General features: G+C 38.5%; 1 protein-coding gene across 22 annotated transcripts in view; it reads right to left on the bottom strand.

The window, feature by feature from the left end:
* The window catches only part of STAG2 (STAG2 cohesin complex component), a 139,805-nt gene that overhangs the window by 91,128 nt on the left and 32,690 nt on the right, over nucleotides 1–15,987 (bottom strand). For 2 of the 22 annotated variants that reach the window (XM_065537876.2, XM_065537878.2), the window contains exon 2: nucleotides 12,528–12,552. The exons of the other annotated variants lie outside the window; for them this stretch is intronic. The gene's annotated coding sequence lies outside the window, so the exon portion shown is untranslated. The remainder of the gene's footprint in view (nucleotides 1–12,527; nucleotides 12,553–15,987) is intronic. 22 annotated transcript variants of the gene reach the window in all.

The following is a 15,987-nucleotide window of genomic DNA, read 5'->3' as shown; positions in this document are numbered from 1 at the left end:
ATTCAACATAGTACTTGGAAGGCCTAGCCAAAGCAATTAGACAGGAAAAATAATAAATAAAAGGCATCCAAGTCAGAAAGAAAGAAGTAAAATTATCTCTGTTCCCAGATGACACAATCTTCTATGTAGAAAATTCCAAAGTTTACACACGCATAAAAACTTAGAACTAATAACCACAAATTCAATAAAGTCACAGGATATTAAATCAACACACAAAATTCTCGTATATACTAACAATCCAAAAAGGAAATTAAGGAAACAATTCCATTTACAGCAGCATCAAAAAGCTTAAAATACTTAGGATTAAACCTAACCAAGGAGGTAGAAGACTTGTACACTGAAAACTACAAAATGTTGCTGAAATGGAAGGTGACACAAATAGAAAGGCATCCTGTGTTCATGAATTCGAAGACTTAATATTATTATGAAGTCCATACTACCCAAAGAAATCTACAGATTCAACACGATCCCTATCAAAATCCCAATAGCACTTTTTGCAAAAATGAAAAAATTAAGCTGAAAATTCATATAGAATCTCAAGGGACCCAAAGAGCCCAAACAATTTTGGGAAGAAAAGAACAAAGTTGGAGGACTCATACTTCCTAATTTCAAAGCATTTTAGAGAAAGTCCTCAATATCACCAACAGGTTCTTGGAAACTCCAATGTTAAGCAAAATGACGTATAATGAAACCAATTTTTTTTCTCATAAACATTGTAACGAAACAATATTGAACAAATTGATATTATTCAAGGACCTGCTGTACATCGTTTTGCTTAAAGCCCAAGTTTCCAAGAACCTAAGAATGGCACTAAGTAAGAACTTACTGAGCAAAACTACAGTAATCAAAACTGTGAGGTACTGGCATAAAGACAAATAGACCAACGGAATAGAACAGATATGGATAAACAAAATAGATACATAAAATGAAATACGCACCTTTTAAAAGGAAGGAACATCTGTACTACACTACAACACGGATGGACCCTAAGGGCATTATGCTAACTGAAATAAGCCAGTCACAAAAAAGAAAAATACTATATGATTCAACTTATGAGGTATCTGAAGTAGTCAAATTCATAGAAACAGAAAGTAGAATAATGGTTACCAGGGACTAGGTGAAGAGAAAAATGGGAGTTGTTTAATATGTATAGAGTTTCAGGCTTTCAAGATGAAAAATTTCTGTAGATCTGTTTTCACAGCAGTTGGATATACTTAGCATTACTCAATTACACACTTAAAAAAATGGTTAAATGGTAAATGTTGTTATTTACCACAACAAAAAATTAAATTTGAAACCTCTTTTATCAAGCAAGCTTCTCTCATATGGTATAAACTCACAGGATTTTACTTAAATCATTGATCATTTAAGAACACCTTTCCACTAAACAAGCATACCACATACCATGTAACTATTGATCTATTGAGATGTCATTTTGTAAATTAAGACACTAATCATTGATATCTATACTCAGAATATTTTGACAGACTTTTTGTCTCCAGTTTAATAAGGTAGAATGCACCAAAGCTTATGTTAAATTTACAGCAAAATATCAAAAGAAATAATCTAGCTTTTCCAAAAAACATGGAAACACTTGGTTGAACAACCAGAGCTAACTCTACATTTTTTAAGTTGCTCACCACAGAATATGAAAACTGTCACTGAAACCTATTTAACAAACGTTCAACATTTCTTTCGCTTGTTCAAAATATGACGGTACAAGTCAAGTCCCATAGTTACCCACAAGAACACACAACTTAAAGCCAGGGTAAAAAGCAGCAACAATCTTCCAGCAGCAACACAAACAAACTGCATCCAACAGTTAGTATACTAAATGGCCTCAAGTGATGACACTAAGATTTAGAAATTAGCCTAAAACGCAACACTTGATTCCATTAAACTCGAGAGGGAGCACACAGCATGAATAAGATCCAGTAAGAAGAGACATGTATCTATCTATCTATCTACCTATCTACCTACCTACCTACCTACCTACCCACCCACCCACCTACCCACCCACCCACCTACCTATCTATCTGGTTAGATTACTGGTACCAGATATCATTAGGGGACTCCCACATTTTGTCCTGTAACTGAGCATATTTCATACACTTTAGCACGCCATCCAAACAGACCAACTCAATCTGAACTCTAAGATGACTGAAGTTTTTAAACCTTCCCTAGAACTATGACAAAAGACTACGACAAAAGACTGCCTTATTTCTAAACAACAAATACATTAAAGCATCTTGCAAAATCAATATCCCCAAAAGAACTATCAAGATGCTAAGAAAGGAGGTGAAATAATGACTCAATATATATTTAATATTAAGAGCAATATATTATTAAAAACAAATATATACTAGAGCTAACGTTTTTGTTTTGGATAGACTTGAAAGTACACTCTACTACAGAGAACTTGAAACTATCTTAGATTCATAGTTATTGCAACTTTGCTGTTATGATATAATTTGTTGTAACAATGGTTTATTAAGTAATTAGGAAAGAAACTTCTCAATTAGAAAACTCTTTCTAAAAAAAAAAAAAAATGTGTTATAATGATCCTCCAGGCAAAGAGTTATCTGCCAAATAATGTAGCAACACTGAGAACACCATGACTGAAAAGATTATTCATATGCAAGGATCTCCATCTTATTCTATGATTATTCTTTTGGCAAAAATACTCAAAATGATCTTTTCATCATGAAATACAATCTCCCTCTCCCTCTGTCTCCCCCCACCCACCATAAATGACTGTGCTTAGCTATCCTAATTAATAAATTAATTGCAACTAGCAACTTGGCACGGTGGCTTATGCCTCTAATCTAGCACTTTGGGAGACTGAGGCAGGAGGATTACTTGAGCCCAGGCGTTTGAAACTAGCCTGGGCAACACAGCGAGACCCTGTTTCTAAAAAATTAATAATAGGGGTGGGCGCAGTGGCTTATGCCTGTAATCCCAGCACTTTGGGAGGCTGAGGCAGGCAGATCACCTGAGGTCGGGAGTTCCAGACCAGCCTGACCAACAGAGTGAAACCCCGTCTCTACTAAAAATACAAAAACTACCCAGGTGTGGTAGCGCATGCCTGTAATCCCAGCAACTCAGGAGGATGAGGCAGGAGAATCACTTGAACCCAGGAGGCAGAGGTTGCAGTGAGCCGAGATCGCGTCATTGTACTCTAGCCTGGGCAACAAGAATGAAACTCCATCTCAAAAAATAATAATAATAATAATAATAATAATAATAATAACTTGCAACTAGGAAAGGGAAAAACTTTTCTCCTCCAACTTCTACATATAAACTATTCTGAAGATGTTTGCCAAATATGCCATTATCATGTCATTTTACTTGAATGTTTTACTTCATTATATCCCCTTTCACAGGTTAGTCCTGTGTCACCTACTTTGGCTAACCATAATTTACAAAATATTCAACTACATTTCACCTGTTTTTCTGCCCAAAGTCATAAAGCAAGAAGCAGTTTTTCCAGTGTTATATACTTGAATTTAGTTACTACTGAACCTACTATCTCATGTTGATCATAACTTATAGATCACAAAATAATGTGGAAGTCAGTGTAGCAGATTCAACTCTCACAACATAAATAACAGCATTAACACAACTCTGAAAGTCTTCTGTTAGGTCTGCTACTTAATATCTAAGTTTACATCAAGTTATGTAATGTAAAGTGTGATGCCTTTCACAAAATAAGAACATGTATATGAATGGATGTATTTGTTTGCACAAAAAAATACTGAGGATTAACAAGAAACACTTTTTCCAAGTCGTCCGTAAGAAGCAGGGGATGATAAAAGAAATATAGGCGGCAGGAATCTGTGGAAGACTTCTATATATACCTTTGCATATAATTTTAACTTTTGAATAAGGAAAATGTCATACTCATTCAAGTGAAACTGAATTTTGTTAGGTTATGTCACTGTCATAAAAACAGAATTTTTTAAATTTCTGAAATTGAAGACAAATTGGAAAAATAAACCTTATCATGTACATCAAATTAATAACACAGGCATACAGAGAAAGTACTTATATAATGTGAGGTGAGAACACACTTTGCTTATCCTTAGTGGGAAGAATTTCAAGGACAAAAAGAAGAAAATTTAAAGCATAATGTGATGGCTCACACTTGTAATCCCAGCACTTTGGGAGGCCAAGGTTGGGGGGATCGCTTGAGGCCAGGGGTTTGAGACCAGCCTGGTCAACAGAGTGAGACCTGTCTCTACAAAAAAGGAGAGGGAGGGAGAGGGAAGAAAGCGGGGAAGGTTGAGGGGGAAAGGGCGGAGGGGGAGGGAAGGGGGGTAGGGGGAGGGGGGTGGGGAGAGAGAGAGATCCCAAGGAAATTATGCTAAATGTAAAACGAAACAAACAAACAAAAAAACATATCAACGGTTATATACAGTATGATTTCCATTTATGACTCCATGAAAATGTCAAAATCATGAATAACAGATTAGTGGTTGACACAGATTAGAAACAAAATAGAGGAAGGAGAGAAGGGGTGGGAGAGTGAGCGTAACTAAATGAGTAGTGTGAGGGATATTTGTGATGATGGAACAGTTCTGTGTCTTGATGGTGATGGTGATGGTGGTAGTAGTGGTTACACCTATCTACACATGATAAAACTGCACAGAATTATACACATAAAACATGCAAACATAGTTATCTAAATGAGTCCATGTATAACTAGCAAGATCTGAATAAATACAGTTAGCCCTCCATATCCATGGGTTCCACATGCTCAGATTCAACCAACCACAGAAAGAAAATATTCAGGGAAAAAATACAATGAAAAAAAACAACAATAAAAAAATACAAATAAAATCAATACAATAACTATTTACATAGCGTTTATATTATATTAGGTGTTATAAGTAATCAAGACATGATTTAAAGTATACAGGAAGATGTGTGTAGGTTACGTGAAAACACTATTAAGCATCCATGGATTTTGATGTCATCAAGGGTTCTGGAACCAATTCCCCACAGATATCAAGGGACACCTGTATGTGGACTGTACCAATGTCAATTTCCCGGTCTTGATGTCGTACTGTAATTATGAAAAATGTTACCACTGGGAGAACCTGAGTGAAGGACACAAGGGACCTTGCTAATTCTGCAACATTCCATAAATTATTATACCAAGATAAAACTTTAAAGTCAAAAGGAGGATAAAAGAGAAAAAAATGTAAAAAGCAAAGAACCTTAACATTTTTAATAGAATGCACGAAAGCAAAACAAGGACTCAAAACAGACATTTGTACACCCATGTTCATAATAGCATTACTCACAATTGCCAAAAGGTAGAAGCAACTCAAGTATCCATCAATGAATGAATGGATGAACAAAATATGGTACATATACACAATGGAAAATTATTCAGCCTTAAAAAGGAAGGAAATTATAACAGAAGCTACAACATGGATGAACCTGGAAGACAGTGCTAAGTGAAATAAGCCAGTCACAAAAGGATAAATAGTCTACAATTCCACTAAATAGGAATATATATGTGAGGTACCTAGGAGTCAAATTCAAAGAGAAAGTAGAATGGTGGTTGGGTTATCTTGGGCTAGGGAAAACGGGAAATTAGTGCTAAATGGGTATAGAGTTTGAGAGCAGTACATCACGTCCCTGAACTTTTTATCTTCTTTGGATTATGGGTAGGGTTAGGAGGGATTAGGATTGGTGGATTAACAGAACTGAAGAGAGAGCAGGATGCTGATAGTCCTGCCCAGGGCTGCACCTTGCCCATGAGGAAGACTCTAGGTCAAATGCCAATAAATATGAACCTCTAGAAAGTTTTTTAAAAAGATAAAGTTCCAGAGATGGATGGTGGTGATGGCTACAAATGTGAAAGCACTTAATGCTACCGAACTGTACACTTAAAAATGGTTCAAATGTATATGTTATCTGTATTTTACCACAAAAAAAGTTAAAACAAAAAATGTTTAATCAGGAATATCAATATAAACTCATCTCTAAAATACATCAAAAACAAATACACATGACTATAGTGTATTAAAATATGTTAAACCAATAAAAATCTATAATAAACCCCCAAAAAAGATAAAAGAACAAATCTATGTTATCATTATAGTTACTAAATTAACACCTTAATTTGAAAATTGGTAACTAAAGGAAAAAATTAAGTATTTACCCTACCTTTTCATTAAGAATTATTTTTCAGGCTGGACACAGTGGCTCATGCCTATAATCCCAGCACTTTGGGAGGCCAAGGAGGGTGGATCACCTGAGGTCAGGAGTTCGAGACCAGCCTGGCCAACAAGGAGAAATCCTGTCTCTACTAAAAATACAAAGAAATTAAAAAAAAGAAAAGAAAAATTGCCGGGCATGGTGGCAGGCACCTGTAATCCCAGTTACTCAGGAGGCTGAGGCAGGAGAATTGCTTGAACCTGGGAGGCGGAGGTTGTGGTAAGCCGAGATCGCGCCATTGCACTCCAGTCTGGGCAAAAAGAGCGAAACTTCGTCTCAAAAAAAAAAAAAAAAATCAGGTGTATGGTTGACGCAGAACTGGCCATCTTTTAGTTCCCAAGTAAAACCACACAGGCAATTTTCTCCTCACAAGGTGAAAACCTAGCAGTACAATAAGAAAATTGGACAGTCATCACCCTAAGCCAGGAATTAACTTTATCATCACTAGCGTATCTACAGGTAAGATACAACATCAAATATACAAAATCACCTAGGATATATTCTAACCAATAACTCCCCAGTGCAAGCAACGCTCCCGCCTTGGCCTCCCAAAGAGTTGGGATTATATGAAGACTGTGGTGTACCTACTACTGTATGATTTTACTTATATGAAATTCTAAATTATAAAAAATGCAAACTAATCTACCTTGACAGAAAGGAGGCAAGAAGAAACTTGAGGGTAATGGAGACGGGGTTTTATTGTTGTTGTTGTCTTGAGACAGGGTCTCTCTATGTCACCCAGACTACAGTGCAGTAGTATAATCACAGTTCATCACTGCAACCTCAAATTCCTGGGCTCAAGCCACCCTCCCTCCTCAGTAACTGCATCCCACCATGCTCAGCTAATATTTTTGTGTTTCTGTAGAGACAGGGTCTTGCTTTGTTGCCTAGGCCTGACTCAAACTCCTAGCCTCAAGCGATACTCCTGCCTCAGCTTCCCAAAGTGCTGAGATTACAGGTGTGAGCCACCCAGCCACGATGTTCTTTATCTTGACTGTGGTGGGTGGTTGCAAGGGAGTATATATCATAGGTGACGTTTATTGTATGTAAATTATACCTCAATATACAGTCACGTGTTGCTTAACAATGGAGATAAGTTCTGAGAAATGCATCACTGGGCAATTCATCGTTGTGCAAATATCATAGAGTGTACTTACACAAGCCTAGATGGTATAGCCTAGGCTTACTACACACCTAGGCTACATGGCATAGCTTACTGCTCCTGGGCTACAACCGTATACAGCATGTTACTGTACTAAATACTGTAGGCAACTAACACAATGGTAAGTATTTGTGTATATAAACATATATAAACCTAAAAACGGTCCAGTAAAAATACTGTATAAAAGATTAAAAAATGGTATACCTGTATAAGGTACTTACCATGAATGGAGGCTGCAGGACTGAAAGTTGCTCTGAGTGAGTCAGTGAGTGAGTGGTGAGTGAATGTGAACGTCCAGGACATTACTACATGCTACTGTACGCTTTATAAACACTGTACATTTAGGAAACACTGAATGTATTTTTTAAAATATTTTGGCCGGGCACAGTGGCTCACGCCTGTAATCTCAGCACTTTGGGAGGCCGAGGCAAGTGGATCACAAGGTCAGGAGATCGAGACCATCCTGGCAAACACAGTGAAACCCCGTTTCTACTAAAAATACAAATAATTAGCCACGCATGGTGGCACGCGCCTGTAGTCCCAACTACTCTGGAGGCTGAGGCTTGAACCCAGGAGGCAGAGGTTGCAGTGAGCCAAGATTGCGCCACTGCACTCCAGCCTGGATGACAAAACAAGACTCCATCTCAAAAAAAAAAAAAAAAAATTTTTTTCTTCTTCAATAACAAATTAACCTTCACTTACTGTAACTTTTTGGCTTTATAAACTTTTACACTGACTCCTAACACTTAGCTTAAAACACATATTGCACAGCTGTACAAAAATACTTTCTTTATATTCTTGTTCTGTAAGTTTTCTATTTTTAAAATTTTTGTTTTGCTTTTTAAACTTTTTTGTTAAACGCTAAGATACAAATATACACTAACCTAGGCCTACATAGGGTCAGGATCATCAATATAACTGTCTTACACTTCTACATCTTGTCCTACTGGAAGGTCTGCAGGGACAGTAGCATGTGGAGCTGTCATCTGTCATAACAGTGCCTTTTTCTGGAATACCAACGGAAGGACCTAAGACTGTTTTACAGTTACCTTTTTTTTTTCCCCTTCCCTTGAAACAGGGTCTCGCTCTCTCACCCAGGGTGGAATGCAGTGGTATGATCATTGCTCACTGCAACCTTGAACTCCCTGGCTCAAGCGATCCTCTTGCCTCAGTCTCTCAAGTAGCTGGGACTACAGGCACGCACCACCATATCCGGCTAAATTTTTTGTGTATTATTCTTGTAAAGACGGCATCTCACTATGTTGCCCAAGATGATCTCAAGCTCCCGGGCTCAACTGATCCTCCCGTCTCAGCCTCCCAAAGTGTTGGGATTACAGGCATCACCCACCATGCCTGGCCACAATTTATTATAAGTAATAGTACATTCTAAAATAATGATAAATAGTATAATAAATATGTAAACCAGGAACATAGTTATTACCAAGTATTATGTACTGTACATAACTGTATGTGCTACATTTTATATAACTGGCAGGGCAGGTTAATTTACACCAGCATCCCCACAAACACATGAGAAATGCACTGCACTAAGACGTTATAAAGGCTATGACATGACTAGGTGAAAGGAATTTTTAGCTCCATTATAATATTATAGGACGATCATGCTGTACGTTGTCCATCGTTGACTGAAACGTTATTCAGCACATGACTGTAGTTTATATAAAAGGAGGGTGAGGTGTGCTAGGTTATTAGAGTTGAAGCTTAAGAGACCAGATTCACGTGGAAGGATCACTTGAGACCACGAGTTCAAGACCAGCCTGGGCAACATAGTGAGACCCTGTCACTACAAAAAATTTTATTTATATTTTTATATATACACACACACACACACACACACACACACACACACACACACACACATATATGGCCGGGCAGGGTGGTTCACGGCTGTAATCCCAACACTTTGGGAGGCCAAAGTGGGTGGATCACTTGAGCCCAAGAATTCAAGACCAGTCTGAGCAACACGGAGAAACTCCGGCTATACAAAATATATAAAAATTAACTGGGCATGGTGACAAACATCTCTAGTCCCAGCTACTCAGGAGGCTGAGGCAGGAGGATCACTTCAGCCCAGGAGGCAGAGGTTGTTGCAGTGAGCCGAGACAGCACCACTGCACTCCACCCTGAGCAACAAGAGGCAAGACTGTCTCAAACAACAACAAAAAAAATTAGGCATACATGGTGGCACATACCCGTAGTCCCAGCTACTTGGGCGGCTGAAGCCAGAGAATCACTTGAACCCACAAGTTGGGAGACTGCAGTGAGCTATGATTATGCCACTGCACTCCAGCCTGGGTGACAGAGGGAGACCCTGTCTGAGAGAGAGAGACGGGGAGAGAAGGGGGAGGGAGGAGGGGAGGAGGAGGGAGAGAGAAACCACATTCAATGCATGTATGGTTTGGATAAACCAGATATGATAGGTGTTTATGAATACTTGGAGAAATGTGAATGTGGACTGGGCATTAAAATAAAATGTTATTGACATGAAATGGTGGAGCTAAATAAAAAAGGAAGAAAAGGAGGGAAGAAAAAGACAAGACAAACACAAAGGCACATGTATAGAATAATGTCTCTCTGCCTCTACTCTGAAGGGATGTTTCTTTTTTTAATGGCACATAAATGTGTATAGAAAAATGTCTGAAAGATAAAAACAGGATTGTTTTATTTTCTTTCTATTTTTTTAAAGACAGAGTCTCACTCTCACCCAGGCTGGAGTGCACTGTCACCTCAAACTCCTGGGTTCAAGTGATCCTCCTGCCTCAGCCTCCTGAACAGCTGGGACTACAGGTATACATACTACACCATGTATGCCTAATTTTTTTTTTTCATTTTCTGTAGAGATGGGGTCTTGCTATGTTGCCCAGGCTGGTCTTGTGATACTCCCGCCTTGACCTCCCAAAGCACTTGGATTACAAGCATGAGCCACTATGTCCGGCCTGGTTTTGCTTTCTTATTTTTAGTTATATGTAGTTTCTACAATGTACATATACAACTTTTATAAGAATATTTAAGACTATATTTAAAAATCTATCCAAAGCACTTGAAAGAGACTCAGGTCACTAATTATTAGGAAAGTACATTTCAAACCACATTAAGATTTGACTTCACATCCATCAGGAAGGCCGGTAGGTAGGTAGGTAGGTAGGTAGGTAGGTAGGTAGGTAGACAGACAGACAGACAGACAGATTAAAGAAAATGTTGGTGAGGAAGTGGAGAAACTGAAACTGTGGGGATGTAACTGTGGAAAACGGTATAACTGTTCCTTAAACACACACACACACACACACACACACACACGGCAGGGCAGGGCATAGTGGCTCACACCTGTAATCCCAGCACTTTGAGAAGCTAAGGCGGGCAGATTACTTGAGGTCAGGAGTTTGAGACCAGCCTGGCCAACATAGCAAAATCCCATCTCTACTTAAAAAAAAAAAAGAAAAAATTAGCTGGACATGGTGGCGAGCCACCTGTAATCCCAGCTACTGAGGAGGCTGAGGCAGGAGAATCTCTTGAACTCGGAAAGCGGAGGCTGCAGTGAACAGAGATCGTGCAACCGCACTCCAGCCTGGGTGACAGAGTGAGACTCCATCTCAAAAAAAAAAAGAAAAATTAAACACAGTATTACCATATGATCCAGTAATTGCACTTCTGGGCATAAACTCCAAAGAATTCAAAGCAAGCACTCAAAAAAATATTTATGTACCCATGTTCATAGCAACATTATTCACAAGAGTCAAGGTGGAAGCAACGCAAGGATCCATCAACAGATGAATGGACAAACAAAATGTGGTATATACATACAATAGATTATGAACTCTGACATATTAAACAAGGGGCCAGGCGCAGTGGCTCACGCCTGTGATCCCAGCACTTTGGGAGGCCGAGGTGGGTGGATCACCTGAGATTAGGAGTTAGAGACCAGCCTGGCCAACGTGGTGAAACCCTGTCTCTACTAAAAATACAAAATTTAGCCAGGCATGGTATTGGGGGCCTGTAATCCCAGCTACTTGGGAGGCCGAGGCAAGAGAATCGCTTGAACCCAGGAGGCGGAGGCTGCAGTGAGCCGAGATCATGCAACTGTACTCCAGCCTGGGTGACAGAAAGAGACTCTGTCTCAAAAAAAAAAGAAAAAAACCAAGGATGAACCTTGAAGATACTGGGCTAAGTGAAATAAAAGCCAGTCACAGAAGGATAAATATTCTATTATTCTACAAATACAGAATGAAGTAACTAAAGGTGTCAGATTCAAAGAGACAAAGTAGAATGGTGGTTGCCAGGTGCTGGGTGTAGTGGAGGAATTGGGGAGTCATTGTTTATGGGTCCAGAGTTTCCATTTGGGAAAATTTTTTAAGTTGCTAGAAATAGATGGTGGTGATAGTTGCAAAACAATGTGAATATACTTAATGCCACTAAACTGTGCACTTCAAAAGTTAAAACAGAAAATTTTGTTACATATATGCTACCACAATTTTTAGACATCTGTCTAATCAAAATTCTACCAAGATTTTTTTCAAAATCAGCAAGCTGATTCTTAGGTGAAAAGGCAAAGGAGTTAGAATAACCAAAACCATTTTGAAAAAGAACAAAGATGGAGGACTCACATTACTTGATGTCAAGGCTTTCTATAAAGCTACGGTAAGATAGTGTAAATGGTGATCAAGACAGATCAACGAAATAGAATAGAAAGTCCTGAAACAGACCTACACACATATGGTCATCTGATTTTTGACAAAGGTGCCAAGGTAATTCAATAAAGAAAGATAGTCTTTTCAACAAATGGTGCTAGAATGACTGGATATCCATATGTCAAAAAAAGTTAATTCTTTCCATACCTTGTACCATATGCAAAAATTAACACAAAATGGATGCTAGACTCAAATGTAAAAACCTAAAACTATAAAAACTTCTAGGCAGCTTTATTTGTAGTCACCAAAAGCGGAAACAACCCAAATGTCCTTCAACTGGTGGTAAATGGATAAGCAAATTATGTTATACTCATACAATAGAATACTACTCAGTAATAAAAAGGAACAAATTTCTGCTAAACACAACACCCTGGATGAATCTCAAATGCATTATGCTAAGTGAAAGAAGCCTGACTCAATTGGCTACTTACTGTATGATTCCATGTATACGACAGTCTGGAAAGAGCAAAAAAAAAAAAACACATATAAATGACAAAGAAATTAGTGGTTGCCAGGGGCTATGTTTGGGGAGGAAAGAAGGACTACCAAGGAATATTGGAGGGATGTGGATATAGGGGTACTGGAACTGATCTATATCTTAATTGTAGTGACGGTTAGACAACTGTATACATTGGCCAAAACTCCCAGAACTATCCGCTAAAAAGTGTAAATTAGACTGTATGTAAATATCATAATTTTTTTTATTTATGTCCATCAGTGTTCCCCTGCCCATACTCAAATGCTTTCTTCTGATGTATTTCATCGACATCTACATTGGAACCTCAAAGCTATCTGTTTCAGTTACCTGAATAACATTTAATATTTAATTCCATGTTGCTGTGATTGTTTTAACCATTTAACATATAAGTAGTCCCTCATACTGACTGAAACATGATTGTTGAAGGCATTGGCCAAAGGCGATATGCATTTGTAATTTTAACAGATGTCAAAATCGCCCTCCATATTTGGGGGTTATATCGAATTATACTTCCACCAGCAATGTATGTACGGATCTGTGAGTTTCTATACAGTCACCAACAGTGCTGTCAAGACTTGAGAGATTTCTGGCAATCTGCTAAGTGAATAGTGGTATTTAGGATATAGATTAACCTCCCTACAAATTCTACTTCACAATCTCAGGAACCAAGCATACACTTTCAATAAATCCCTTGTTATTCAAAACATCAACCAAACAGATTTCGATAATGCAGTATTAATCACTATCTGAACTCCTGCTAAGGAAATCAGGAACAAAACAGGTCTAAGAAGGGATATCTGTCATTTTAATAAGCACTTCTCTATTTTTCTTATTTAAGTACCATTCATATCTTTTTCATAAATGCTGTTTGCCTTTTTTGAACATTTTTTTTTTTTTTTTTTTTGAGACGGAGTCTCACTCTGTCACCCAGGCTGGAGTGCAGTGGCACGATCTCGACTCGCTGCAAGCTCTGCCTCCCGGGTTCATGCCATTCTCCTGCCTCGGCCTCCCGAGTAGCTGGGACTACAGGCGCCCGCCACCACACCCAGCCAATTTTTTGTATTTTTAGTAGAGACAGGGTTTCACCGTGTTAGCCAGGATGGTCTCAGTCTCCTGACCTCGTGATCCACCTGCCTGGGCTTCCCAAAGTGCTGGGATTACAGGCGTGACCCACTGCTAATGATCTTTTCCTTACTGACTCCAAAGACCTCTTTATATGTTAGGATAAATAGCCTTTCAGGCTTAAGTCAAAAGTTCTCTCCACTGCTTCCACAGAGATGATTTCCTGCTAAAACGGATTCTTTGTGCAAAAGCCCTACCATATCTCCCTAGTCGTAACTAAACCTTTTCCATAAAGGCTTTATCTTGTAGCCCGCTCATCTCTTTACCTGGTCCCATTGTCACATACAAAGGATATTACTGTATTTTGCACTCAAGCTTTCTGAGATCTACCATCTCTGGGCTAGCTCACTATTTTCCACACTTCTTTGATGCACAACCTACCGGCCCATCTACACATTTTTTGTAATCTGTGCATTTTATGTCTCCAAGTGTGCTAAAAATAGGAGTTTGCAGTTTTTTTTGTTTACGTTGTTGTTTCTATATTATACGAGAGGGAAAAAATGCTTTCATACTACCATGGTAATACCAGAAGTGTTACCAAAATACTTATGCAAGTAATAGCATAAAATGGTTTCTACAGCAAATCAACTTCCCCTAAATACTACTCAACACTGAATTTTTTTTTTAAGTTAACATTTTTTCCCAAGGCCACACAGCTAAGAGGCAAAAATCTGGGCTTGAATTCATCTTCTACATGTTTGTCTCACAAATATATAGTTGTCTTACTAAGATAATCCACATAATAGCTCTTCAGAACAAAAATAAGACTACACTCTTAAAGTATTCTGAATCACTCAATTTCAAAACATAAGAGGTCTTAATTTCCTTCCTTTGTACTTAAGGAACTGTCTAAAACTATCACACAGAAACCCCTGAAATATCTTGCTCTTCATTCAATACATGCAATAAAAATAATAGTTTCCTTACAATTGTGTACACCAAACGATCTTTAGCAAAATCTTGAGCAGCAGAAAATCCCTAACAGCTGCACTTTACCATCAATCTTATTATAAAGCAATAGGCATTTGCTATGGGTTAGACATGGTTTGTTTGTCCCCACCAAAACTCATGTTGAAATTTCATCTCCAATGTGGCGGTGTTGGGAGGTAAGGCCTACTCAGAGGTGTTTGGGTCATGGTGGCAGATCCCTCATGAAAGACTTGTTGCCATTCTTTTGGTAATGAGTGAGGTCCTGAGTTCTCACTCTGGTGAGACTGGATTAGTTCTCCTGGGAATGGATTCATTCCCAAGAGAGTGGGGCTGTTGCTTTAAAGCCAAGCTATTCCTCGGGTTCTCTCTTTGAATGTGTCCACTTCCCCTTTGACCTTATCTACCATGTTTTGACCTAGCAAGTAATCATCACCAGAAGCCAAGTAGATGTGGTACAATGCTTATTTTCCAGACTGTAGAACACTGAGCTAAAACCTCTTTTGTTTATAAATTACCCAGCCTCAGGTGTTCTGTTATAGCAAAACACAAATGGACTAAGACAGCACTTACTGCCTGTAATTATACTTCCTAAAGAGGAGTAGTAGCTCCCCCATAATGCCTATAGGTAGTCGCTTAATAAATAAATTATGGAAAATTCCACCTATATGAGAGCAGTTCTCTTAAATTCCAATATGCATAAAAATCATATAAAATGCTTGTTTAATTGCATGGTCACAGGTCCGACACCCAAGGACTCATTTAGTAGATCTGTACACAGGTCTCAGGTATTTGTATTATTCACAAATCCCCTAATATAAGTGAATCCATACTCCACTTTAAGAAAAGCTATTCTAAGTCATGGAATCAGCAACCTGTTATACATAGGATTACCCAGTTTTAGAGAAACAGAAGGTATGAGTAGCTAGGGAAGAGAAGCAAACACGCTCCCCGCTTCCTGCCTTGGGCCACTTAATCATCTGAACATTATTCACTCAAATGCCAGGAATCCACAGCTCAATGATGCATTTCCCCAGAATGTCCTTAAGAAGCTTCCCAGAGACTAAGCCACCAGTGGCCACCACACTGCTCTTCTTTCTACAAGAAAAAAAAAAAAAAATGTACCTTTCCTGAAAGGTATTGCCCAAATTTAAGCTAAGCAAGATTGAAAATCTCCAGGAAGTTCATTCCATATAGATTTCAACTCACCCCTGGGATCTTCCCCGATTCATTTTCTTTAAATGCAATTTTTTTTAATTGTTTTTTGTACAGTCAAGGTCTCACCATGTTGCCCAGGCTAGTCTTGAACTCCTGGACTCAGTCTCCCAAAGGGCTGGGATTACAGATGTGAGCCACTGTGACCG

Source organism: Macaca fascicularis, chromosome X, assembly GCF_037993035.2.
Source record: "Macaca fascicularis isolate 582-1 chromosome X, T2T-MFA8v1.1".
Classification (NCBI taxonomy): Eukaryota; Metazoa; Chordata; class Mammalia; order Primates; family Cercopithecidae; genus Macaca; species Macaca fascicularis.
The sequence above is the reverse complement of the archived record's forward strand: the minus strand, read 5'-3'. Positions and strand labels throughout refer to the sequence as shown.